At 38.7% G+C, this 26,071-nt stretch overlaps 1 long non-coding RNA gene across 1 annotated transcript; it reads right to left on the bottom strand.

The window, feature by feature from the left end:
- Positions 1-399: 399 nt before the first annotated feature.
- On the bottom strand, positions 400-25,115 carry LOC308245144. The gene is made up of 4 exons (XR_013960215.1): positions 24,975-25,115; positions 8,607-8,793; positions 1,373-1,435; positions 400-464 (listed from the first exon to the last, which is right to left on the bottom strand). It is a non-coding gene; the product is annotated as an uncharacterized lncRNA (long non-coding RNA).
- Between the last annotated feature and the right edge of the window lie 956 nt (positions 25,116-26,071).

The raw sequence follows: 26,071 nt of genomic DNA, 5'->3' as shown, positions 1-26,071 counted from the left end.
TTAACTAGCACAAATATAAAAATCTATCATTTATAGATACTTAATAAGCAATTTATTTACCAAACTGCTGATACTTACTTGATCTTATCAATAAAGAGTGAGAAACTAAATATAAGAGCATTTATGAAATGATTAAAAAATATATTGAAAATCTTTTAAAGGTTTTCCTGGTCAAAATGATCACCTGACAAGTTCCCTACAAATCTATAGTTAAACATTAGTTGCTTTTGTTTAAGACCACATTTTCCACAGTCTGTTCAAAGCATGTCAGATTGTCAAATACTACTGGTTATGTCACAGTCAGGAAAATGTCCTACTTGGGGGTTAAGACCTTCTGATAGAGAAATTTAATGATTGTTTTTCCTTTTTTGGAAAGTACATGAGATTAATAGGCCTTACCTCTTGCCTGTTGTTTATAAGCAGGGGTAAGCCAAAGTGCTTCTTTCCAGAGATAAGATATGTATCTGCAAGAATGAAGGAGAAAGAGAGTAATGTCTAAAAGATTGCCCCTTAAAACTCCTGTATTTAGAAATCATGTCTGTTTGATTTTTATAAAAGCACGGGGATATTTTCTTTTTTTATATCAAATAAGAAGAAAGCAATGCTGAATTTCACCACCGATGCACAATAATCTGGTGTTATCAAGATGGGGAAAATAGCCTTGGCCAGTTTGGCTCAGTAGATAGAGTGTCGGCCTATGGACTGAAGAGTCCCGTGTTTGATTCCAGTCAAGGGCATCTATCTTGGTTGCAAGCTTGATCCCTGGCCCTGGTTGGGGAACATGTGGGAGGCAACTAATCAACGTGTCTCTCTTACATTGATGTCTCTGTCTCTCCCCCTCCATTACACTTTCTTTAAAAATCAATGGGAAAATATCCTCAGGTGCGGAATAACAAACAAACAAACAAAAAAAAAATGGGGAAAATATTACTAGTTAATAGTAACCAGAGGAAGTAGCTACTGAGGATATTGCCAGACAGGCATGACCCTCAATAGGGGAGCACAATTTTTATCTAGCATGGAGATAACTGGTAAATGTTTTGGTAAACTATTGCTGAATAACACAGCACCCAAAAACTTAGTGGTTTAAAACAACTATTTTACTATTGTTCATTTTCCCATAGTTTGATTTCAGCTGGGTCGTTCTTCTGATCCACATGGTGTCAGGAAGGACAATAGTTATCTGGAAGTTCAATTAGGCTGTAAGGTCCAAGATGGCTCATTCACATAGTTTCCAGTTGATACTATCTATTGACATGAGACTCAGCAAGGTTCCTCAACCATAGGCTTTTCCATGTGGCTTTTCTCCATAGATTTGTCTTTTCCAGCATTGCTACTTGGATTCTGAGGGGCAGCAGGAGGTAGAACCTACTTGTTGGATTCTCCAGAAGATCTGAGAAGTTTGTGGTACAAGTTGTTTATTAGGAATGAACACCTAAGGGGAAAGAAAGGTAAACAATGTAAGACTGGGTAAAGGAAAGGCAAAAATCAAACTGTGATGCAGCTGACTTGCAGACATCACACATCAGGACAAAATGCCCAGACCTTTATACTCTTTCTTTATTTAGTCCTCAGGAAGGGCATGACTTCAGATAAACCACGTCTCTACAAATGAGGCAGGTGTTGAAGGAGCCAACACCTGACATCTGTCTGCTGTGCTGTCTTCATTACTCACTGCTGAATAGCAAGTTCTTCCTGAAGTCTAATCCGAGCAGCTCATTTTATATCTATCACATTACCAATCACCTTAAAGCCTGGGTATGTGAGTGCCAAAATAGCAATCTCACCAATTCCATGACCATTTGACTGATTAGAGTTAGTAACAAAATCAGGTCATATTCAAAGAAAGGGAATAAACTCCTTATTTTATATTAGGAGTTGCGTGCATATACATCTAGAGGAGGAATTTGGAAAGGCACTCCAGATTCTGCCCTCAGTCTTTAACAATTCACACTCAAAGTACACTCACCACCTCCCAGAACCCCCACAAATTTCCATCCCATTATGGTATCAGCTCATATCCAAGGCTCTTGTCATCTATATCAGAGCTAGATGTAGGTGGGGTGGATTTCTGAAGTTCCTCAGGAGTACCTGTGAGCTAAAAAATAATTCACACCAAAGAAACCATCATCTGTCCCACAAACACGCAAAATACAATAATGATGACAAGGCATGGCAGCCACAATAGAATCTTCGAGTATAAAAGGGTAAAACAGAAGACTCATAGCAATTCTGAAATCTAGCAGGGAGGTTACCATTATCTCTGACTCCAGGGAAAGAATTTTTCCTGATTAGAGACAACTTATGCTCCCTGAGAATGGTTGCCATGGCTCGACCTCCTGTTTCATCTTTACTTTTCCGTAAGAAGTGGAATGTGTTTGCAGCTAAGTAGTTTTCTCAGCTTGTATCCTGCTCATTGGAGATTAAGAGCACAGAGGTCTTTTTCATTTAGAACTATCTCAGTCTCTTTTAGTTCAAACTTAAAATTTCTGTTAAAAATTCTGGCCTTCCCATGTATCTATACTGTATTTTTAAGACAGATTTTTTAAGACCCACTTCTCTCTACTTTGGCCTTAGAAACAGTGCTGTGGGGACAATATCATTAAGATTCCTGAAATCCCTCTTTTCTAGCCAAAAGGACTAAAAGGTATTCTCTTAAGATTCTTAGAAACTCTATTGTCTAGTTGAGGTCAACAAGGCAAGCCCTCAAGAATCCTAAAAGCCCTATTGTCTAGCTGAGAGGGACTATTTGACAAATCCTAATCAGTTGAACAAGCCTTTCCACCCCACACTTGAACAGATCTTCATGCTATGGCTGTTTTTCTGGCAGCACTCTGGATTTGCTCTTTACCCCAAGGCTTTAATTTACTCTGAAAACTTTTTGTGTGCTGAAAGAGTTGAATATGAGAATAATTTATGTTTCAACCAGGAAATCCTTATTTGAAATATTTCTTCTAGATCAGAGGTTGGTCAACTATGACCCAAAAGTCAAATCTACATTGTCACCTGCTCTTGTCAATTTTTTTTTAATTGGAGCACAGCTACATTTATTCACTTATATATTTTCTATGCCTGCTTTTGCGCTACAACTGCAGAGGTGCTATAGACACCATAGAGCCTATAATTAGTAAAATATTTATTATCTGGCTTAATATAGAAAATGTTTGCTGACTTGTACTCTAGATACTGCTTGCAAATTGAATGGTTCCTTCTTTAGTTCATTTCACCCTACTATGAGCACGTACACTAAAATAAACCAGTTGACACATAAACATTCTGCCTAGAAACTTCCTTAGCCAAATACACAAGTTCATTATGCATATTATCTATCTTTTATATTGCCACAAGTTACTGCATTTTCCAAAATTCTCCCTCTACATAATTGGACAAAAACTCACCTCTTCTCCAGGCTCAACAATTTTCTCACTGTCTTACCAGCCTCCATTGACTGCCTCTTTGAGGCTCTTGTGGCCTACACCCACTACCTGGTTCCAAAGCCAATGCTACATGTTTTAGGGTTTTGTTACAGTAACACCTCACTTTTGGGTAACACATTTCTGTTTTGGTTATCTATTGCTGCAAAACAAGCCATTACAAAATTTAAAGTTTTAAAATGACAATTATTTTATTGCCTTTAGTGATTTTCTATGTTAATTTGGGTTAGATGGCTTCTTCTGCTCTTCTTGTCAGCTGGGGCTATAATCATCTGGTGGCTCAATTGAATTTAAATGGCTAAGATGGATGCATTAGTTATTTACTGCTGTATAAAATGTTATTTCAAAACTTAGTAGGTTAAAACAATAAAAATGTATTACCTCACAGCTTTTGTAGGTTAAGAATCTGGGAGCAGCCCTGACCGGTTTGGCTCAGTGGATAGAGCGTCGGCCTGCGGACTGAAGGGTCCCGGGTTCGATTCCGGTCAAGGGCATGTACCCGAGTTGCAGGCACATCCCCAGTGGGAGGTGTGCAGGAGGCAGCTGATCGATGTTTCTAACTATCTATCCTCTCCCTTTCCTCTCTGTAAGAAATCAATAAAATATATTAAAAAAAAAAAAAAAAAAAGAATCTGGGAGCAGCTTAACTGATTAGTTTTGGCTCAGGGTGTCTCCGGAGGTTGCAGTCAAGCTGTCTACTAAATTGAAGTCATCAGAAGTCTAGTAAATCTACATCATGTGTTTTTAGGCAGGCCTCAGTTCCTCACCACATAGGGCCCTCCATCGGCCGCCTGATTGTCCTCGTGAAACGGCAGCTGGCTTCCTGAATGAGTGACCTGAGAAAGGGCCACCAAGATGAAAACTACAGTGCAATTTATAATCTCTGAAGGGACCTATCATCACCTCTGTGGTATTCAGTTGGTCATACAAACCAGCACTAGTGCTGTCTGGGAGGGGACTTCACAAAGATATGAATAACTGAAAACTACCTTTATTGGGTGTCATATTGGAGACTTGCTGACTACCATGAAACTCACTCACATGGCTGTAGATTAGTACTTGATGTAGTGAGTGCCTCTGCTTTCATGTTTGTGATTCTTCCTTCTAACTGGGCTTCTCACTGCATAGAGGCTGATTTCCAAGAGGCAGCAAGTAGATGCTTCCAGTTCTCTTTGGCCTGGGCTTAGAAATCCCAGAACGGCCTTCCACTATATTCTGTTTGTCGAAGCTAATCAAAGGCCATCCACAATCAAGGGAAGCCGAAGTAAGCTCCACCCCTTGATGTGAAGTGTGGCATGTATTAACAAGGAAGGGAGGAATTGGTAGAGGATACCTTTGAAGACTAGCTAACATAGGAAATGAATACCCAATATTATTTCCCTTTGTCTTCTACCCTATTGCAGCAGCTTCCTATTGGACTATTCCATCCAGAAGTCAGAGGGCAAGGATGTCCACTGAACCAGTCCCTAGATGTCAGCCCTCTGGGCCACAGAGAGGATTTTGAAGGAGTGAAAATAAAACTAGAAGGGCAAAGAGAAAATAACCATCATAGTTCTGAAATATAGGTAGTCCCAGAGAAATTTCATTTTTCAATAATTATATAATTAAATAAAACTTTTAAATATCTATAAAAGGAGCTTAGTGAACAGGATTGTTTTTGTAACCACTTTCTTCCTTTATGGCCTGGCAAAATAAAGTTATAGAATTCCTTCACTTTGAAAATGTAGCTATGTGTGCTACAAAATTTGGGAATCACATTAGTCTAGCAGACTACTGATATTACCATTTCTAGCTGAGAAGAGTTTTGAATAGAAATATAATGCTCTTAGTATGAACCCGTAGACATTTATGTTAACACAGCTAGAACAGCCACATTTTATGTTTTCCTTTATGATTAGTAGCTTATTTTGGGTTCAGATTTACATTCCTTGCTAGCAAACCCTAATCTGTGTTCCAGCCTGCCAAGTCCTAATCTACAGTTTCTCTCAGAATGTCCCTATAATTATATGTCTGCCTTTGACTGGGGTCCAGTTTGAACACAGATAGAGGAATTTCCATGACATTAATGTGGCCATTTTCTAGTACTACTACCAGAGTGCTTCCACCCATCAGGTCATATCCCATAGATAATGCTGCGAGCTCAGATCCCACCTGAAACTCTCATATTGCCTCAGACATTACATCTGTGGTCCACCCACACTGGAGACAGCCCTCTAACTCCCGTTTCATTCAGGCCTGCCTTAATCTCCTCTCTTTAATGTTCTGCTTTTGAAGAAAGCACTGTACTAGACCTTGTGCACTTCAATAAATGGAAAACTGGAATTTTAGCTGTGCTTTTGGCAGTGACAATATTTTTTATGACCATTTGAAAAACGAATGTTATATGGATGGTTACCTGTCATCTTCAAAGTTAACACCAGAGCTAGCAACATGGCATTTTGACATTCAGTGCTAACATCCTAAGTAAGAAGTTTGTATTTTTATACTCTGTTCAAAATACTCTACCTATGGATTTGTATGCCCCTGACAATTTTTCATAATGCAAAAAGCACTATTAAAGTGTTTTCACAGTTTGGTATATGTTTGAACTTGCAGCTTTCAAAAGACTATATATTTTCTATCACTTTTTTTATCTCTTCCATTAAGCTAAATGTTCCATATCATTGCTATAACCAAGCCAGTGATGATCTAGATTGCCAATATTACCTTACTCATTCAAGAACTTTCATTAGTCAGAAGCTAAGGTGTGTTTTCAGTGGAAATGTCATATTTTAATACAGGATATGGTACAATTTCAGATACTAGGTGTTTTGAAAACATTAATCTTCAAACAAACTGGTATTATCACTGTTATTCCATAAACATAAAAATGAAAAAGAGCTAATAAGTAAATTGCCCAACATCTTGCAAAAATAAAAGTAGAATTAGAATATCATCAATTTCATATCCATCTGTGTCACTAGACAATAAAATCAGACTTTTCTTAAGGAGTTATATAGGCTAGTTAACAAAATATGGTTCAACCTATATTATGGACTGTTGTATGTCAGAATTATTATTGATGACTTTAAAAATAGTTTAGCCTATGAAATATAGAATACATGGAGAAGAGTATATAAAATGTATGAGGATTGGCTATAGTAAAATAATAACATGAACCCCATATATCCATCACCCAAGTTAAGAAATAGAACATTACAATTTAAAAGCCCTCTATCATATTTCCTTGAGTACATTTCTCTTTGTCTTCCCCTACCCAGAGAAAATCAGTCCTAAATTTTGTATTAATAATTTCATAGGTTTTCTTTATATTTTTACAACCTATGCATAAACTCTCATACAATATACAACTTCCATGAAGTCTTCTCACTTTGCATTTAACATAAACAGAAACTTAACTGTACCTATTCTTACTTCTTACACTGAACGATATACTTTGAGGTTTATCAATGTTGATGTATCTGGCTATGTTTCATTAATTTTCTCCGCTCTATAGGATTTCACTGTATAAATATACTACAGTTTATTTATTCTTTTATCTTTGATAGATTTATTTATTTTTATTTTTATTTTTGTTACTACCCTAATGTTCTTGCAAAGCATTCGTGTAAATGGCTTCTTTGTGCACAGAGTCAATAGGGCAAATGCTAACTAGTGGAATTGCTGGCTAATAAATCCAGGCATGTTCAACTTAGTAATACTGTAGCAATCATAATGTGCTAGAACAACTTCCAAAATTTTAGTGTTTAAAACATCAAATGTTTATTTCTTGCTTGTGTTATGTTTTCATCTTAGATAGGGGTTGGGTAGGGAGAGTCTCTTCTACATTCTTCTTCGGGGAATGTTACCAGTTACCATGGAGGAGGGGGAAAACTTGGTTAATCATTCACAGCTCTTAAATCTTCCCCTTTGGAAATGATAAAGGTCATGTAGCCACGCAACTTCAAGGGGTAGTGCAATTATAACACTGAGAAGAAAAATCTCTGAATAGCCTGAATGTCTACTAATGATGACGACAAACTATTCTCAAAGTGATTGCTCCAATTTACACATCTACAAGAGAGGATGAGAGTTTCATTTCTTCATATCCTGCCAAATCTGATATTGTTAGCTAATAGAACTTTTTAAATCTGATGAATATGACCCATCTCACTGGGATTTTAATTTGCATCTTCCTGATTACTAATGAGACTAAGTATCTTCTCATAACTATATAAGTGTTTTGTACTCATACAAAATTCTTCTTTTGCAAAATTTCTCTTGTTATTTTATCATTTTTCATTTGAGTAGTTCACATTTTTTAAAATAATGATTTGGAGGAACATTTACATATTCTGGTTTAATTCTGTGGCTTGTTTTTTCACACTATTTAAGATGTGCTTTGATAAATAGATTTTTTCAATGTAGTAAAATTTATTAATCCTTTATTGTTTTTATATATTTATTTGTTTAGTTTCTTATTAATACTCACCTAAGAATATTTTTTCCATTGCCTTTCAAAGGTAGTGGAAGGGGGCGGGTAGAGAGAGCGAAACATCAATGTGAGAGAGACACATGATCTGGTTGCCTCCCGCAAGCACCCCAGCAGAGGGCAGGGAACAAATCCACAACCTAGGTCTGTGCCCTTGACCAGAAATTGAATCTGCAACCCTTTGCTCTAACCACTTAGTAACACCAGCCAGGGCTTGTTTTTATTTTTTATGTCTTATTTAGGAAAACCTGAAGAAATATACTCTCCTATATCATTTTCTAAATGTTCTATAGTTTGACTCTCATGTCGATGTCTGTGGATAATGTGACATAGAGCTCAGTTTTTGCTTTTTTTTGCTTTTCTTTTCTTCATATGTATAACCCTATACCAGTCAGGTAGATTATTGATGGCTGTTACCCAGGGGAGCACATTTTGATGCCTAGAGCACATTTGAAAATGTATGGAGACACTTATATTTGTCACAATGGGAAATAGGGTGCTTCTGGCATCAAGTGGGTAGAGGCCAGAGATTCTGAGAAAAAACATCCTGCAATTCACAGACACATCCCAACCCACACACACATCAAAGAATATCCATCTCATTATCAACAGTGCTGAGGTTGAGAAAATCTGGATTAGATTGACCCATGGTAGCAAACAAACCCCAAGTCTTTTGACAATAAAGGTTATTTCTCCCTTACCTTCATGTGAATTGAAGAAAGACTGACACTTTGCTCCCCTGCATAGATCATTGCCAATCTCACAGCAGAGGCGACCAGGGAATGCAACTGTAGCACGTATGCAGTGGCTCCACCAAAGGCGTCACACGACTCTTACTCTCACATTTTTTTGGCCAAAATCAGTTATCTAAGTTTCCACTTTAAGAAGCTGGGAAATAAAACAGATTAAACCCAAACTAAATACAAGAAATGAGATAATAAAGATAAGAATGAAATCAATGAAATAGAAAAATGTCAGATATTCAGTGTCTATGTGTGGCTAGTGATTACTGTATAGGACAGCACAGGTAGAACATTTCCGCCTTCATAGATAGTGTTATTAAAGAGTACTGTACTAGACAATCTGTTGGGATATAGAAAATCTGAGTGATGATATTAATCTTATTTTGTTAATTGCATTAAAAACACTACATCTAAGAACAGCAGAAAGCTTTTTTTTAAATGTACATGCAATGTTCTCCAATACTATATGCTGGTTCACTAAACAAGTCTCAATAGACTTCAAAACTATTGAAATCTTACAAATATCTCTACTCATAACATTAGTAAGTTAGAAATCAATCAAAAATCTAAAAAATAAGAAACAGTCTAAATAAATATATAAATAAAAAATTAAAAACATATATTCAGTCACTTCAGAGGGCTTGAGGAAAACCATTCTAAATTTGGATGACAAGAAATCCAAATCATTATTATAAATTCAGGAAAAAAAGTTTGTTTTCATTCAATATTAGTAGTCTGAACAAATCCCAGGCAAGTAACATAATGGGTGAAGTGCTCCAGAATAAGTATGAGTTATGGACCACGGCAAAGCCCTTAGCCCATGCTCTGCCTAAAGGAGAAACTGCTTTTTAGCTTTGGCTAATTATTGCTACACATGAATGTGAGATTAGATTAACCATATTATGTGATTTTTTTCAAAAGGTCACTAGAAAACCTTAAAAAAAAAAAGAAAACAAACATAAAATCTATCTATTTTTAAATGTCGGCCCCCCAAATGGAATTACAGTACTGGCAAAATAAAATAAGGTAGTCACAGTTTGTAATCTCTCAACTATATAATTGAAGTTCAACTGTTTCAAATAGTTTCATTTTGTGTGGATCACAAGGACATCCTATATAATAAAGGCTAATATGCAAATCGACCATACAGCGGAATGACCAGTTGCTATGATGCACACTGACCACCAGGGGACATACCCTCAACTCAGGAGCTGCCCCCTGGTGATCAGTGTGCTCCCATAGGGGGAGCGCTGCACGGCCAGAAGCTGGGCTCATGGCTGGTGAGTGCAGCGGCAGTGGCGGGAGCCTCTCCTGCCTCCTCAGCAGTGCTAAGGTTGTCCGACTGCCGGCTTAGGCCTGCTCCCCTTAAGGAGCGGGGCTAAGACATCAGTCAGACATCCCTTGAGGGCTCCCAGACTTCGAAAGGGCACAGGCTGGGCTGAGGGATGCACTGGGCCTCTAGTATCTATCCTATCTAATAAAAGAGTAATATGCAAATGGACCGTACCTCCGCTACACCCACAAGCCACACCCACCAGCCAATCAGGAGCGAGTATGCAAATTAACCCAACCAAGATGCAGGAGGCTTGGGTTTTCCCGGCGATGGAGGAAGCCAAATGTCCTGGCCTGCCCTGGCATTCACTCAAGGCTACAAAGTTTCAATTATAGAAGATAAATAAATCCCAGATACCAGGGCCTCTGCTTGGGTCATCGGGGGGCGTGGCCGGCCTGCAAACCACCACAGGCCCCTCGCCCAGGCCGCCCCACTCCCCAAGGGAACCCCCACCCTGATCCAGGACACCCTTCAGGGCAAACCAGCTGGCCCCCACCCATGCACCAGGCCTCTATTCTATCTAATAAAAGAGTAATATGCAAATTGACTTTAATTCCAACACACAAGATGGCTGCCCCATGTGGTCAAAGATGGCTGCCCCCATGTGGACACAAGATGGCTGCCACAAGATGGCCAGCAGGGGAGGGCAGTTGGGAGGGACCAGGCCTGCAAGGGAGGGCAGTTGGGGGGGACCCAGTTGCAGGGGAGGGCAGTTGGGGGCAACCAGGCCTGCAGGGAAGGGCAGTTGGGTGGGGGGCCCAGGCCTGCAGGGGAGGGCAGTTGGGGGGGACCATGCCTGCAGGGGAAGGCAGTTGATGGGGACCAGGCCTGCAGGGGAGAGCAGTTAGGCATCAATCAGGCTGGCAGGGGAGTGGTTAGGGGTGATCAGGCTGGCAGGCAGAAGCGGTTAGGGGCAATCAGGAAGGCAGGCAGGCAAGCAGTTGGGAGCCAGCAGTCCTGGATTGTGAGAGGGATGTCTGACTGCCCGTTTAGACCCGATCCCGCCTAAACGGGCAGTTGGATATCCCTCGAGGGGTCCCAGATTGGAGAGGGTGCAGGCTGGGCTGAGGGACTCACAACCCCGTGCACTAATTTCATGCACCGGACCTCTAGTAATAATAATAAAAGCGTAATATGCTAATTAGACCAGACAGCTGAACGACCTCCAGGATATCCTTCCAGATGAACTTCTGGACGAAGCCAGGGCTGTGAGGGCTGAGCTAGCGGCCGTGGCTGTGAGGGCTGAGCCCCTTTCATGAATTCATGCATCAGGCCTCTAGTATATTATGAAAGAATTAGAGGCCCGTTGCATGAAGATTTGTGCAACAGGCCTTCCTTCACCTGGCTGCCGGCACCAGTTTTCCTCTGGCTCCCAGGACTCAGACCTTCACTCTGGCTGCTGCCTTCCGCCTTCACTTCGGCTGGAGTCTTCACTCCAGCCAGAGTCTGCAAGCTTCTCGCTGACTCCGGCCGGAGTCTGCAGTCTTTGCTTTGCTCTGGCCGGAGTCCTCACTTTGCTCCAGCCAGAGCACCGCTCCTATAGCTCCCTTTGCCCCTCGCCCTCCCCCTCATAGCCGGCGTCCTGCCCCACCCGGCCGCTCTGCGCCTGGAGTGGCTGGGGGGCGGGGATGCTCCCATCTTTGTCCTGCTGATTTGCATATTCCCTCCTGATTGGCTGGTGGGCATCACGGAGGTACAATCAATTTACATATTTCTCTTTTATTAGTGTAGATACATTCACATTTAAAACTATGTAAAGAATTCAGGCTCACACATAATATGTAAAATTACTTAAGCATTTATATATTTTAAAATATTTATTGCAGTACATTGTATTCTTCTTCCTTTGGCTATTAATAACATATTAAAAATCTGTATCAGAATATTCTAAAAAAATAGATTTAAGCTTAACTATTTCACTCTTTAGAAATAATTAAAGAAGTCATTTCCTTGATTCCTTAACCATATCTCATAGTCTTTTCAAATTACACTTACAGAAATCCAGAACTATAAGGTTTCTTGAAAATATCTAATAAAATCCTTTATGCTATGAATGAATAAAGTCCAGAAAGTAAAAGTGTTTATCTAATATCACAGAAATAGTTAACAGCAGAGACTCCAAATAGCATAAAGTTAAGAAGTAACATTTAATATTCCAAAATGAGATTATGAAGACTGAGGAGCAAAAAGAACATACATAGTAAATTAAAATATAAATTATACAATTGATATAGATGCAGACATATCTGAGTCAATTTTCTAACTAAATACTTTACTCTTATTTTTAATGGACATTCACTAATATATTTGCAGTTGGTAAACAGTTTTCAAGTTGTTACCTTAGAGCAGTGGTCGGCAAACTGTGGCTCGCGAGCCACATGCGGCTCGTGAGCCGCGGTTTGCCGTTCTGTTGACTAATGAGTTTGCCGACCACTGGTAGGGGCTTAATCACAAGGAACAACAACAGCCTGTAATTATTGGAATCGAGAGTCTAGGTCAGTGGTCGGCAAACTCATTAGTCAACAGGACGAGAGTCTAGGTCAGTGGTCAACAAACTCATTAGTAAACATTTCACTTTGCCGACCACTGCCTTAGAGTGAAAGAATCCTGGATGGGTACCATTTGTATCTGGGGGAATTTCAGAGGCTGTGTCAGTAGACAGAGCTGGTGTTCTGAGCATCAATATTAATTAAACTCAGTATCTGTCATTCATCTTTACTTTGCAAATAAGGTGAGAATTCAGAGAATTGTTTATTGATACAAAATAGGAATTTAGTGGACAGTTCAATAGGGAAAGGAGTTTAGAAACTAACTGTAAAGGATGAGAACTTTGCTGCTAACTGTCAGAAGAGCTGCCGATTCAGACAGGTTCCAACAGGGAATGGTAGCATTTTCTATCAGAACCACAGAGCAGCTTGAGAAACCAGGACTGGATATTAATGGAGCCAGTATAATTGCTCCATATGCTAAACATCATGCTTTATATGTTCTAAAACAAAGCAAATCATATTCAATATCTTCACTCTCCATACTTATAAAAATTGTATTTTTTGTATTTCATAGAGGGGCTATTTTCCTCTCCGGAAATATCCAAGGATCTGGAGGAAGTGTAGTTGGTACCTGTTGGGAGTTGTGCTGGTCTTTACTTTATGGCAATTATTATTTCCTTATGTTCCATGATGCAATTGTGGTTCATCTCCTGCTATATGTTGGGCACTGATCCACTGACAGGCTCAATTAGCCTAACATGGTGATGTCACTTAATAAGTGTACAAAAATCTATATAGCACCGCCTTAAAGACCGGAATGCTAAGTGCTTGGTCTTTAACAGCATCACTCAGCTATTCCCCATTTAAGGAGCTACATGCAATGGACTCACATTTGTAACTCTCCCAGTGTCTCAGGTAGCGTTACTTCCTTATTCCCAACTCTCACTACATCTCTCTTCTTCTTCTGGACAAACCTCTCTAGCTTCAAAAACTCTTGGGTAGAGCTTTTCCTGTAGTTACCTAGCAGTTGTCTTGGGGACCTGAAACACTGAAAACTTTAATGTCCCCGCTTAAGGCAGAAACTTCAGATTCAGAATACTAAGCCTTGGTACCTTTTGAGTGGAAAAAAGCTCATTTTTAGAGTATTATATATGTTGAAGTGATACAAAGCATATAATAGCTCAATAAACTCCTAACACACAAATTCTGGCAAAGGAACTCAGTTACACTTAAGGTAGAATTAACTTCACACCTAATGAGTAAAAATTTATAAGACAAAGAACAAGTCAAACAGATGAATGATAAAAGACACGTGATCATGGGGCCGGAGTGGGGTGGAAGGTTGTGTTAATGAAAAAAGCAACTGCAACCTTAGGATTAATAAAGGGGATATGGGAGCATGTCTTGGTTCACAGGGTTAGTATAAAGAATAAAAGTGACATAGTTTTGGAGTGGGGACAGAGAGCTGGGAATAAACCTGAAAATGAAACTGAGACCTTAATTTTTAAAAGGAAATGTAACACACTTTTTCTTGCATGATATTTTTGACAGGAATTAAAAGCTAAACAAAAGCATAATGTGGTGTGTGTGTGGTATATGTGTGTATATAATATTTATGCTTCTATCATTGTAGAACAGCCAGATAAATACAACATGTTCTTGTTGAATACATAGGCTACATTATGTTCAATGAGAACATACTTATTATATTTTTAGGATAATGTTTCTGAGGTTCATCCATGTTGTAGCATGTATAAGTACTTCACTTCTTTTTATGGCTAAATACTATTCTATTGTATGACTATACCACATTTTGTAATCCCTTCATTAGTTGACGAAGATTTTGGTTGCTTCCACTTTTTAGCTATTGTGACTAATGCTACTATTAGCATTCATGTAAAAGTGTTTGCTCAAAATCGTTTTCAGTGCTTTTGGGCAAGTACCCAATTCTTAGGAGTGAAATTTTTGGGTCACATGGAATTCTATCTTTAGATTTTTGTGGAACCACCAGATAGGGTAGCTAAAATTCTCAGAGTGGCAGAGTACTGAGAGAAAAGAGATCCACAGCAAAAGACCTTTGGAAATCTGAAAGGGTCCTCTTGGGACTTTAGCTGAGTACTAAACAGCACATGCATTGGAGGAAACTGCTTAAGGATTAGAGGTAATAGTGACTGGTACTCAGAAAGACAGAGCTGGGAATAGTTCCCATTCCCTCTACCCAGAGTGGAAAATTTCATAATTCACTCTGAATTAGCTAGAGTACAAAGAGGGTTTTGCCTCAATTGTGGGGTAAGATTAGCCCTAAATTAAACAGTGATCTGGCCCAACCTTATAAAGCTTAAAAGCAAGACCCCAAAATTTCAAACTATTTCCATTAACCACATTCAAGAAAAAAGTTTTAAGAACATATATAGAAACCTGCATATGAGTAAAATTAACCATACCTGACATCCCATAGAAATACTAGACATGCAGAAAAGCAATACAATATGATTCATATTGAAGAGAAAAAGTAAACAATTAAAACCATACCAGAAAAGACATAATCAATGAACAAAGATATGATATTAAAATAATTGTTGTAACTGTCTTCTATATGTTCAAGAATCTACATAATTTATTTATTATGTGAATTCTTGGAATATATTAAAAAAGACAACTTCTAAAGATGAAAACTACAATGTCTAAGATGGGAAATCTACTAAACTGGAGGCCCAGTGCACGAAATTCATGCACGGGGGAGGGGGGGTTGTCCCTCAGCCCAGCCTGCACCCTCTCCAATCTGGGACATCCCTCTCACAATCCAGGACTGATGGCTCCCAACCGCTCACCTGCCTCTGCCTGATTGCCCCTAACCGCTTCTGCCTGCCAGCCTGATCACCCCCTAACCACTCCCCTGCCAGCCTGATCAACGCCTAATTGCTCCCCAGCTGGCCTGATTGCCCCTAACTGCCCTCCCCTGCTGGCCTGGTAACCCCTAACTGCCCTCCCCTGCCAGTCTGGTTGCCTCTAACTGTTCTCCCCTGCAGGCATGGTTGTCCCCAACTGACCTCCCCTGCTGGCCTGGTCACCCCTAACTGCCCTCCCCTGCAGGCCTGCCCCACTCCAACTTCCCTCCCCTGCAGGCCTGGTCCCCTCAACTGCTCTCCCCTGTAGGCCTGCCCCCCCCAAAATTGCCTTCCCCTGCAGGCCTGGTCCCCCCCAACAGCCCTGCCCTGCAGGCCTGGGTCCCCACCCCAACTGTCCTCCCCTGCAGGTCTGGTCCCCCCGAAATGCCCTCCCCTGCTGGCCTGGTCTCCCCCAACTGCCCTCCTCTGCTGGCCCTGTCACCCCCAACTGCCCACCCCTGCAGGCCTGGTACCCCCCAACTGTCCTCCCCTGCAGGCCTGGGTCCCCACCCCAACTGTCCTCCCCTGCAGGTCTGGTCCCCCCCAAATGCCCTCCCCTGCTGGCCTGGTCTCCCCCAACTGCCCTCCTCTGCTGGCCCTGTCACCCCTAACTGCCCTCCCCTGCAGGCCTGGGTCCCCCCAACTGCCCTCCCCTGCAGGCCTGGTACCCCCCAACTGCCCTCCTCCGCTGGCCCTGTCACCCCCAACTGCCCTCCCCTGCAGGCCTGGTACCCCCCAACTGCCCTCCGCTGCAGGCCTGGTTCCCCCCAACTGCCCTCCCCTGCAGGCCTGGGTCCCTCCACCTGCCCTCCTCTGCCAGCCTGGTCACCCCCAACTGCCCTCCTCTGCTGGCCTGGTCACCCCTAACTGCCCACAACTGCCCTCGCCTGCAGGCCATTTTGTGGCAGCCATCTTGTGTCCACATGGGGGTGGCCATCTTGTGTCTTGGAGTGACGGTCAATTTGCATATTACTCTTTTATTAGATAAGATTGTTACTTGATCTGTGTTAAGTAGAAAATTCTAAGTGACCAGAAGTCTGACTTGAATCACCAAAATAAAGGCTCATGGTCCCTCAATCAAATTCGGGACCTGAGTCAATTTACAAATCCAGGAAGACTTTGAGAAAGGTCCCTGCTATATTATGAATTTTATAGTGTGTGACAATGAGCTCATGCTCATAGAATTTAAGGTCTTATGTCCTCCATCATTCTGAAGCAGCTGGTTAGATTGGACTGTAGGTTGTCCTTCTGAAACCTCAGTTATGGTGCCAGCTAGGTCAAAATAACTTGAGAAATTGGGGCAGTGTCCTCAAGGAAGTGGCCCATGCTCTAAATCAGCCTTTAATGTATGGTGCTATTTTTCACATAACCAGAATTTACTGATTCTTAAATCATAAATCCAAAGGCTGGAAACGGAAGTGGCTCCTCTCACTATTGCTCCTAATGATCTTGTTTTATTTTTCAAGTACAGTTTACATACAATATTATTTTGTATTACTTTCAGCGTAGTGGTCAGTCATATACTCTACAATGTGTCCCCTCCCATAAGTCTGGTACCCACTGGGCACTGTACATAGCTATTACAATATTATTGACTATTTTCCCTGTGCTGTATTAACATCCCCATGACTATTTTGTAGTTGTCCATTTGTACTTCTTAATCCCTTCACCCTTTTCACCCATTTCCCAATGCCCCTCCCCTCTGTCAACAATCTGTTCTCTGTATCTAGGAGTTTGTTTCTATTTGTGTGTTCATTTATTTTGTTTTTTAGATTCCACATATAAGTGAAATCATATGGTATTTGTCTTTCTCTCTTATTTCACTTCGCATATTACCATCCAGAAATCTGAAACATTAATTCAAAAATATATATGCATCCCTCTGTCACTGAAGCATCATTTACAATAGCCAAGATATAGAAGCAACCTAAGTGTTCCTAGTAATCTTGACCAGGAAAATGTTTCTTTCCCATCTGCATGATTTTAGGCTATTTGGGTTTAGAGATCTTAGTTACAAAGCAAGGAATGCATCCACCAGGGGACACCATAAAGATTCCATTGAATTGAAATTTGAGGCTGCCATTTGGCCACTTTGGCCTCTGGAGCCTCTGAATCAACAGGAAAAGAAAGGGGTAACTATGCCAGCTACAGTGGTTGATCCTATCAAGAAAAAATAGGTGCTATTACACAATGGGGGTCAAGAGGATTATGTCCGAAATACAAGAGATCCCTTAGGGCTTCTCTTTGTATTCCCATGTCCTTTGATTAAAGTCATTGGAAAGCTGAAATGCAATTCAGGTAGGATTTCTAATAGCTAAAATCCTTCAACAATTAAGTTTTGCATAATTCTACCTGACTAAGAACCACAACCAGCTGAAGTGCTTGCCGAAGACAAAGGAAATATGTAAAAGGTAGTGGAAGAAGGAAATGAGAGGGTAATGGAAGAGTGGAAGAAGTACCAGCTATGATGATGTGACCATTGCAGAAATGAAGACTGTAATCGTTATGTGTGCTTCTTTATTATTTTGATGTGACTTTCTATATGCACTAATTTTTTTCATCTCACCCTCTTATTATGTAACATAAAGCATGTTAATAACAGTTAATTTTATATTTCAGTATTTAATTAACAGGATATCACAGGATTTTATGTCCTCCCATAGGGGAAGGGTTAGCATGTTTTCAGTTTTACATGGGATAGCTCACTCTGTTACGTCATTATGTTAGAAGTATAATTTTGTTGTTACCTTTATTTGGTGATTATGCTTTAAGGAGATGTGTATGGTGTTAGTTGACAAAGTGTGGCTGTGATGACATTCTGATATGTCAGCTAAGCTGGGTCTAACTACATTTCTCAGAGTTCCTTGTTCAGTGTGTTTCTTGTTAGAGTGGTCTGCAAGGGATAGTCTCTTGTGAGAGTTGTAGGACAGAAGGGAGACAGCAGCCATTTTGTAGCATGCACACAACTTCTATTTATTCAAACAAATAGATCCTACTGTCTAGGGGTTTATGAGATGTAATTAAAGTTCCAATTTTGAATTCAAAAGGGAGATTATCCTGATTGGGCCTGACTTAACCAGGGAGTAGTCATCAAAGCAAATATGTCTCTCTGAAAATTGGAGACTCCAAACACAGTTGGTCTGCAATTGCTCTCCCTTCCCCCTATATCTTTTCCTCCTGACTGTCCATCTGTAGATTTTGGGCTTGCTTAGCCAGAATATATAATTATGTAAGCAAATTCCCTTAACTTTACTATCACTATATGTCTATATCTAACCTATAGCTACATGTGTGTAAATATATATGTATATATACATTTTTAAAATATATAACTTACTGGTCTGCTTCTCTGATTGAAACCTGGTTGATAGACATTAAAGGAGATTTAAGAGACATATCAACCAGTTGCAATGTATTTATTTAGGTAGAGGTTTAAACAAAATGTGGAAAAAAAAGTTATAAGACCATAGGGAAAATTAAACTCATATTAGATAATGACAGTATTAAGGAGTTTTTGTCAATTATTTTCAATATAATAATGGCATTTTGGATAATTTTTTAAAGACTGTAATATTTTCAGAATAAAAATATTATCATAGAATTTGATTCAAAATTGTCCTCAGGGTGAGATTATAAATGAAACAAGATTATTTAGGAGTTTATTGTTTTGAAGGTAGGATTCATTATATTATTTTATCTCCTTTTGAATACATTTGAAATTTTTCCATAATGAGAAAGTAAAATAATTTTTTAAAGCCCACAAATACTTAACCTTGAGAAGAAAAGGTTAAATAAAAGCAAATTATATGTTTACTAATTTTTCTCCCCCCACTACAGACACTATGAAGAGCTGCTATACCAAGCTTCTCCTTGTCGCCCTCTTTTTATCACACACGCAGACATACAAACCCCCTTTCTACATCATATGCACATAAATATCGATATGTAAAATGTAGGTAAGTTCTATAACACCTCAATTATATGAAATAACACATGAATAATTTACATAATGGAAATTAGACACTTCTGACCAATTATAGAAATGTTTCTACATAGTGAAACCAAAAGATTAAATAAAATCTAGATATGCGTTTGGTAATACAATTATTTTAATATACAGGGATGTCAATTTCTTCTTGCACTTACAAACACAAGTAACATTATTATAAGACAAACAGAACTTATTATTTGACCTATAATAAACAATGGAAACAGCAAAGTACATTAGAAAGAAACATTGACCAGAAACTTTAAAAGCTTGTCTAGAAGTCTTAAGAAGTACTATGGTTTACTTGAACAGCAGGAAGTAAACACATAAGAAATCTCAATAACCCAAAAATGTAAGCAATTCCTTGTTGCTATCTGTGGATCCAATTTTTTGAAAAATATATTTTATTGATTTTGGAGAGAGAAGAAGGGAGAGGGAGAGGGAGATAGAAACATCAATGAGAGAAGAACATTAATCAGCTACCTCCTGCATGCCCCCTACTGGGGATTGAGCCAAAAACTTGGACATGTGCCCTGACATGGAATCCAACAGGTGACTTCTTGGTGACCTCCTGGGACAATGCTCAATCCACTGAGCCATACCAGCTGGGCTCCAATGGTTTGTTATTTGAAATTGTATTTCATTACATTTATAATGTCTCATTTATTATTTCTTCAATTCACTTCATCTTGCTACATATAATACTTCCTAAAGAAGAGTCATCCTATCAAAACGGTCATTTCCATGTTAAAATGTGAAATGATACATTTTAAAATTCTAGTCTACTACTTTCTACCTTTGTTCTTGATCTCTGGTCTTAGCGCTAGAATAAAACATCGTAGAGAGTAGAGAATGTGGGGATGTTTTAATTTATTATGCCACAGTGTAATATAAGATTGAACTCTGATAAACATTTCTACTATTACACATGGGGAAATTACCATATAAAAGAGATTTTATGTTTTATAATTTTCAGGCTAAAACAAAAAGTCAAAGCTCTTGAGTATTAGTAGGGTGATCAATATAATTTATTGTCCAAATTGAACAATTTTTAGGGTATTTATAATTTCTCTGGGACATCAGCATAAGCCAAGACCATCTTAGGCAAATGGATATTCAAGGTCACACTAAGCATTATCAAAATAAAGAATGTGTAATTAAAAATATTTTATGAATGCAACAGTAAGTAATTTAAACTTAGTCCATATAACATGAATTCTATTCAGTTATTGCCCGAATGGCATGGCTCAGTGGTTGAGGTTCAACCTATGAATCAGGACATCTTAGTTCGATTCCCATCATGGCACATGCCTGGGTTGTGGGCTCCATCCCTAGTAGGGGTCATGCAGGAGGCAGCCAATTAATTATTCTCTTTCATCATTAATGTTTCTCTCTCTCTCCCTTCCTCTCAATAAAAATATATTTTAAATCAATAAAAATATATTTTAGAAAAACACTAGTCAATTATTGCTTTTTTAGTTTACTTTCATAGTTTTCTTTTTTGCTTTATCTTAACATATTTATCATTTACTGTATTTATGTCAGCATTTTTTCATATCAGAATAGTTTAAAAGATGAAACTGTCACATTTTGACTTGTGGTCCCCAGAATATTTTCAACTGAGGATTTTAATGAATCATTTTAAAATGCAAAATGATAAAGAATATAGTAAATATATTATTTACAATATCAAAATTGTTTTCCTTGGTATATTTTTTTCATTGTGCCTAAATACATATATCTTTAAAATGTGTATTTTTAACTGATTTAAAAGTACATGTTAAGGCACACAATTCGTACTTTTATTTTTGACACTTTTCCTTGTAAGATTCTATGAATTATAGTAAACCTACTAAAAAAATTAGTTTTTAGAGACGTACAGAGCATCCACCAACTCTCCCATATTATAGATGAGGAAAGTGAAACAGCAGGTAAATGACTTACTGTAGATAACAAAGTAGATAGGCCAGAACTAGATCATTAAACTTTTAATTTTGACACTAGAGGCCCAGTGCACAAAATTCATGCATGGAGTGGGGGTATCCCTCAGCCTGGCCTGCACCCTCTCACAATCTGGGACCCCTTGGGGTATGTCCAACTGCCAGTTTAGGCCCGATCCCACACCAGCAGTCGGATATCCCTCTCACAATCTGGAACTGCTGGTTCCTAACTGCTTGCCTGCCAGCCTGCCTGATTGCCCCTAACCACTCTGCCTGCCTGACCACCCCTAACTGCTCACCTGCCTGCCTGATCACCCCTAACCACTCTGTCTGCCTGATTGCCCGTAACCACTCTGCCTGCCTGCCTGATCTCCCCTAACTGCTCGCCTCCCTGCTTGATCGCCCCTAACCGCCTCTGCCTCAGCCCCTGCCGCCGCAGCTTCATCTGGAAGGATATCTGGAATGACGTCTGGAAGGTCATTCAGCTGTCCAGTCTAATTAGCATATTATGCTTTTACTATTATAGATAAGGCTAGGCTTAAAGAAGAGTTGCAAGTATAGAAGTTCCCCTTTACCTCCAACTTTCCCTAATATTAACTTTTTACATAACCATGTGCCCATTGTCACAAAGTTCTTTTTATTGCACTATGGGAAGTGTTAGTTTAGTTTTATTGTCTTTAAGGCAAAGGGCAACTAATGCATTTCATAATATTTAGAAAAATGCTAGAAAAAAATAATGATCCATTAGAAACCAAGAAAATATACTGGATGCCAAAGAATTAGGATTCTCCCTAACATAACCCTTTATTAGGATGATGTATTTGCAATTAAGGTATGGGCATTTTTTTGAAATAATGCAAATAACACATTTATGTTTCTACATAAATTAATGTGAGCTTTCATGGACTGTTTCATAAACATAGACACCATCAGTGAATTTATATTATTTAATACAGAAAAATAAAAGATATTTGAATATTTGAGAAGATAAAAGTTCAAAAAATCATTTTTCTGTAAGCAGTGAAATCTTAGAAAAGTATTTCTAATCAATACATCTATTTATAGAACTTGTTATATAAGACCTGGGATGTGAGATTAGGTGGTATACTCTTTTGGTACATATTTGCTTCTATTTTCTTTGTGCTACATTGAATAAAAAAGCAACCAGAATATTTACATTGATTTTTCATGTCTTGTATGTTAAAAAACTAAAAATGTGTTTTAAAAAACACACAAATAATTCAGGCTTTTTACAATCAATGCTTGGTTATAATATTTGGATTGTGATAATTATAAAACCTTAGGTTATTTTTGTTTGTGTTGTTAGTCTTTAAGCTTTCCAAATTCTTTCATATTTATTTGATCTTTCCAATACTTTGCAGAAAGACTGATTTTCCTTTTTCCCTAAATTCATGTTGATACTTATAACAAACTGCTAGCGCCCCACCCATTACTCCTTGACCTTCCTTTTCTGAGCACACTGATTTTCCATAATGATGGGGATGTTCCACATGGGTGTGTTAGTTCCCCAGCATTTCTAGCCTGTATAGGGCAGAACAGACTCCAGTCTCCAGAGAAAGTCCTCACAAAAAGAAGCAGTGCTGGGCTGGAAGACTAGCTAGCGTGCATTGAATTAATGTACCCTAGGAACAGACCTCCACCAATGACCGAAGAGTTGGTGTCTATATACCCATTTTTTTCACACGTTATTCTGAGGCTGCTGTTTTAAATGGTTTTCCAGGAATCCCAATGAGATTAAGCTGTCTGCTCATAGGGATTCTTGCTTGGTAATTGACCCTTCATTGCCTTTCTTTCATTCCCTGTCTCACTTCCCCAAGTCCCTACTGTGTTTTCTGAAATCACTTCTAAAATAAACTACTTGCACTTGAGTCCTTAACTCAGGTTCTAATTCTGGTAGAACACAAACTCAGAAAATGTTTTCCCAAAGCATAGACTGAAGTAGAGGGAGTATTTATGTTCTTTAGTAACAGGATTGTCTGTAGGAAAGAAGGAGCATGGAGACAAAGAAATGGGTTTAGGAATGTTTGTGGGTATCGACTATTTGTGCTTTCTCTAGAAAGCTGATAATTATTACTGAAAATAGATTATCTTACATCCAGGTTATTCAGACCAAAACTTAGGAAGAAAAAGAACCCCTACTGAAGGCTGACAAAGAAAATTATTATTTTCTATCACAGTTGCTTATAATTCATCAACTAATTAGCAAGAAAAAGCACACAAGTTCTCTTGTGCCTTAATTTGTTAGAAAATATTCAATTTGCAGTGTTGCAGCCCTGGCTGGTTACTCAGTTGGTTGGAGCGTTGCCCTATGCACCAAATGGTTGAGGGTTTGATTCCTGTCAGGGCACTCTCATCTATCTTTCATTACTGAAAAGCACCAGAAATCCCAATGACTCCTAGATGCTCCTTCCAATAAAGAATGCTAGGTTGCAGGTTGGGGAAGCGTATGGGAGGCAGCTAATTGATGTTTCTCTCTCACATCAGTGTTTCTCTGTCTCTGTTTCCCTTCCCCTCTCTCTAAAAAGCAATAGAAAAAGCATATCCTCAGGTGAGGATTAAAAGAGAAATGCAGTGCTTCTTTCTTGGGTAATTAAAAAATAAAACATGTCTTTTCAGAAAATTAAAAGGTCAAACGCTTCTATTTATTTTTTGTAAAGTTTATTTGTAGCGTAAGGAGTATAGTATAATTCTTAATAAAATGGGAGCTGCTTTTTTATTTCTTCAGTTTTATTGCTGGTAAGAAAATGCAGAAAACAACGAATAAAATGTCGATGTCTATATAACTAGAATGATAGAGGTATAAGTGTGAAATGGAGAAGTAGAATTAAAAAAAAAACACAAAAACATGCTAGAGAATGGAGGCTTAAGTAGAATGTAATCTCTGATAAGCTTCATTGACCAAATCAGCTCATAGGTGACTGATCCTTAGTGTCCAGGTATTAAGATAGTCTCTGTAATTGCTGGCATATTATAGCTAGGTTACCATTAAGCCCACTATGCACATTAAAAATTATATCTTCTGCTTCTGAGCACCAAGGAGTGGTGGGTAGTATTTAAATATTAAGTCTGAAAAAGTGAATAAGAGAAGGGTGAAATAAATACCATAAAAAGACACTACAATGACTTTCAGTAAGCTTGTCTGTAAGGCGATTTAACTTACACATGGCAATAACAAATATTTTCTGAACTATTTTAGAAATATTTTATTTTTAGAAATTTGTTAACAGTAGATTTTCAAATTCTAAGTCAGTCTTTCTCCAAAACTATATTTTACTGAATATTTTGCCCCAAGCTTTAATGTAATATAGCTTTGAAATATCTTTATCTTTAATTATCTTCCTCCCCCTTCTTTTACTGTCTTAAAACAATCTATTACTAAATCCCAGCCCTAATTTTTTGTTAAAAAACATCCTTACATATTTTTGTACACTTCACAGAACACTTTGATTGCACAATGTCTGGCATCAGCCTGTTTCTATCTTGACTACCACATACTTATTCCAAACCCTGCTTTTATTCTCACCACAACTCCGTTTTCTTATACCCAGTTCTGTGTATAAATCCTCCTTATTTTTGGTCATGAAAGCTATGGTGTAGTTTCCTATTACATCATATTCAAAATTCTGGACTTTGGTTCACCGACATTTACCAATATCCACTAACTTACCTGCTTTCCCTTTCTTTCAGCTCTCGGCGTTTCTTCTTTCCTGACTTGAGGCAAACGTTTTTTCATACACCAGATGAACTTTTATTCTCAAACTAAATGTCATTCTCTTCCGTGTTCAGCAGACTATGATCTATCTTTCAACTGAAAAGCACCAGAAATCCCAATGACTCCTAGATGCTCCTTCCAATAAAGAATGCTAGGAATGGAGTTAGTAGTATTCATTTCCATTCCCTTCTTTATCTAGCAGGAATTATATTTTACTCCATTCACTTTGATTATTGCTTCAGATATGCAGGCATTTGGGGTTAGAATACCACAGCATTACAGTGAAAGTCCTTTCCTATGCCTGCTTAACACTAAAGCCATCTTTCAGGTTGAAGTGCTGTAGTGGAAAATATAGAGGAGCATCTTTGTTCTAGAAATCTAGTGAGTGCTTATACCTTTTTACATATTTTAATTCATTGCTATGTACATTATTTCATTTGACTGGTAAGAATTGTGAGAGCTAGCGGTGCAGCCCCTGTTTTAAGTGGGAGGGAACATGAAGCTCTAGTGTACTGCAATACTCAAGTGGACAGACTTTGGAATCGGGAAGAACTGAGTTTGAATTATTATTACAATATTTATACCTGTGTGCCTTTGGGTAAATTATTAATATCTCTAAACCTAAAATCCTCACAAAAAGAGGACAGTAATAACTACATGATACCCTACCTGTAAAGAGCATCACATGTAAAGTGGATCACTTGGCACCTGGCAAGTACTTAGTAAGTAGAAACATGTTATCGGATTTTCCCAAGACACACTTTTAGCGCATGCCTGCAAGGAACTGAAACCAAGATTTTGGACTCCAAACCTCACGCTTTGCCACTACCCCTGCTTCCTAACACACTGATTTAATTAAACTACTAACCTGATAGATGACCTTGGGCACAATACTTCACTGAGTCCGTTTACTCATCTGTAAACTGAGTCTTTTCAGACTTTCAGGGTCTATTCCAGATAAATTAATTTTTTCCCCTGTAGGGTGAAGTTCAAGTGCGTAATATATCCAAGATCTGTAAAACCATCAGCTGTGCACATTGCAATGAATTTTA

The sequence above is a fragment of the Plecotus auritus genome (assembly GCF_963455305.1).
Source record: "Plecotus auritus genome assembly, chromosome: 1".
NCBI lineage: Eukaryota > Metazoa > Chordata > Mammalia > Chiroptera > Vespertilionidae > Plecotus > Plecotus auritus.
The sequence above is the reverse complement of the archived record's forward strand: the minus strand, read 5'-3'. Positions and strand labels throughout refer to the sequence as shown.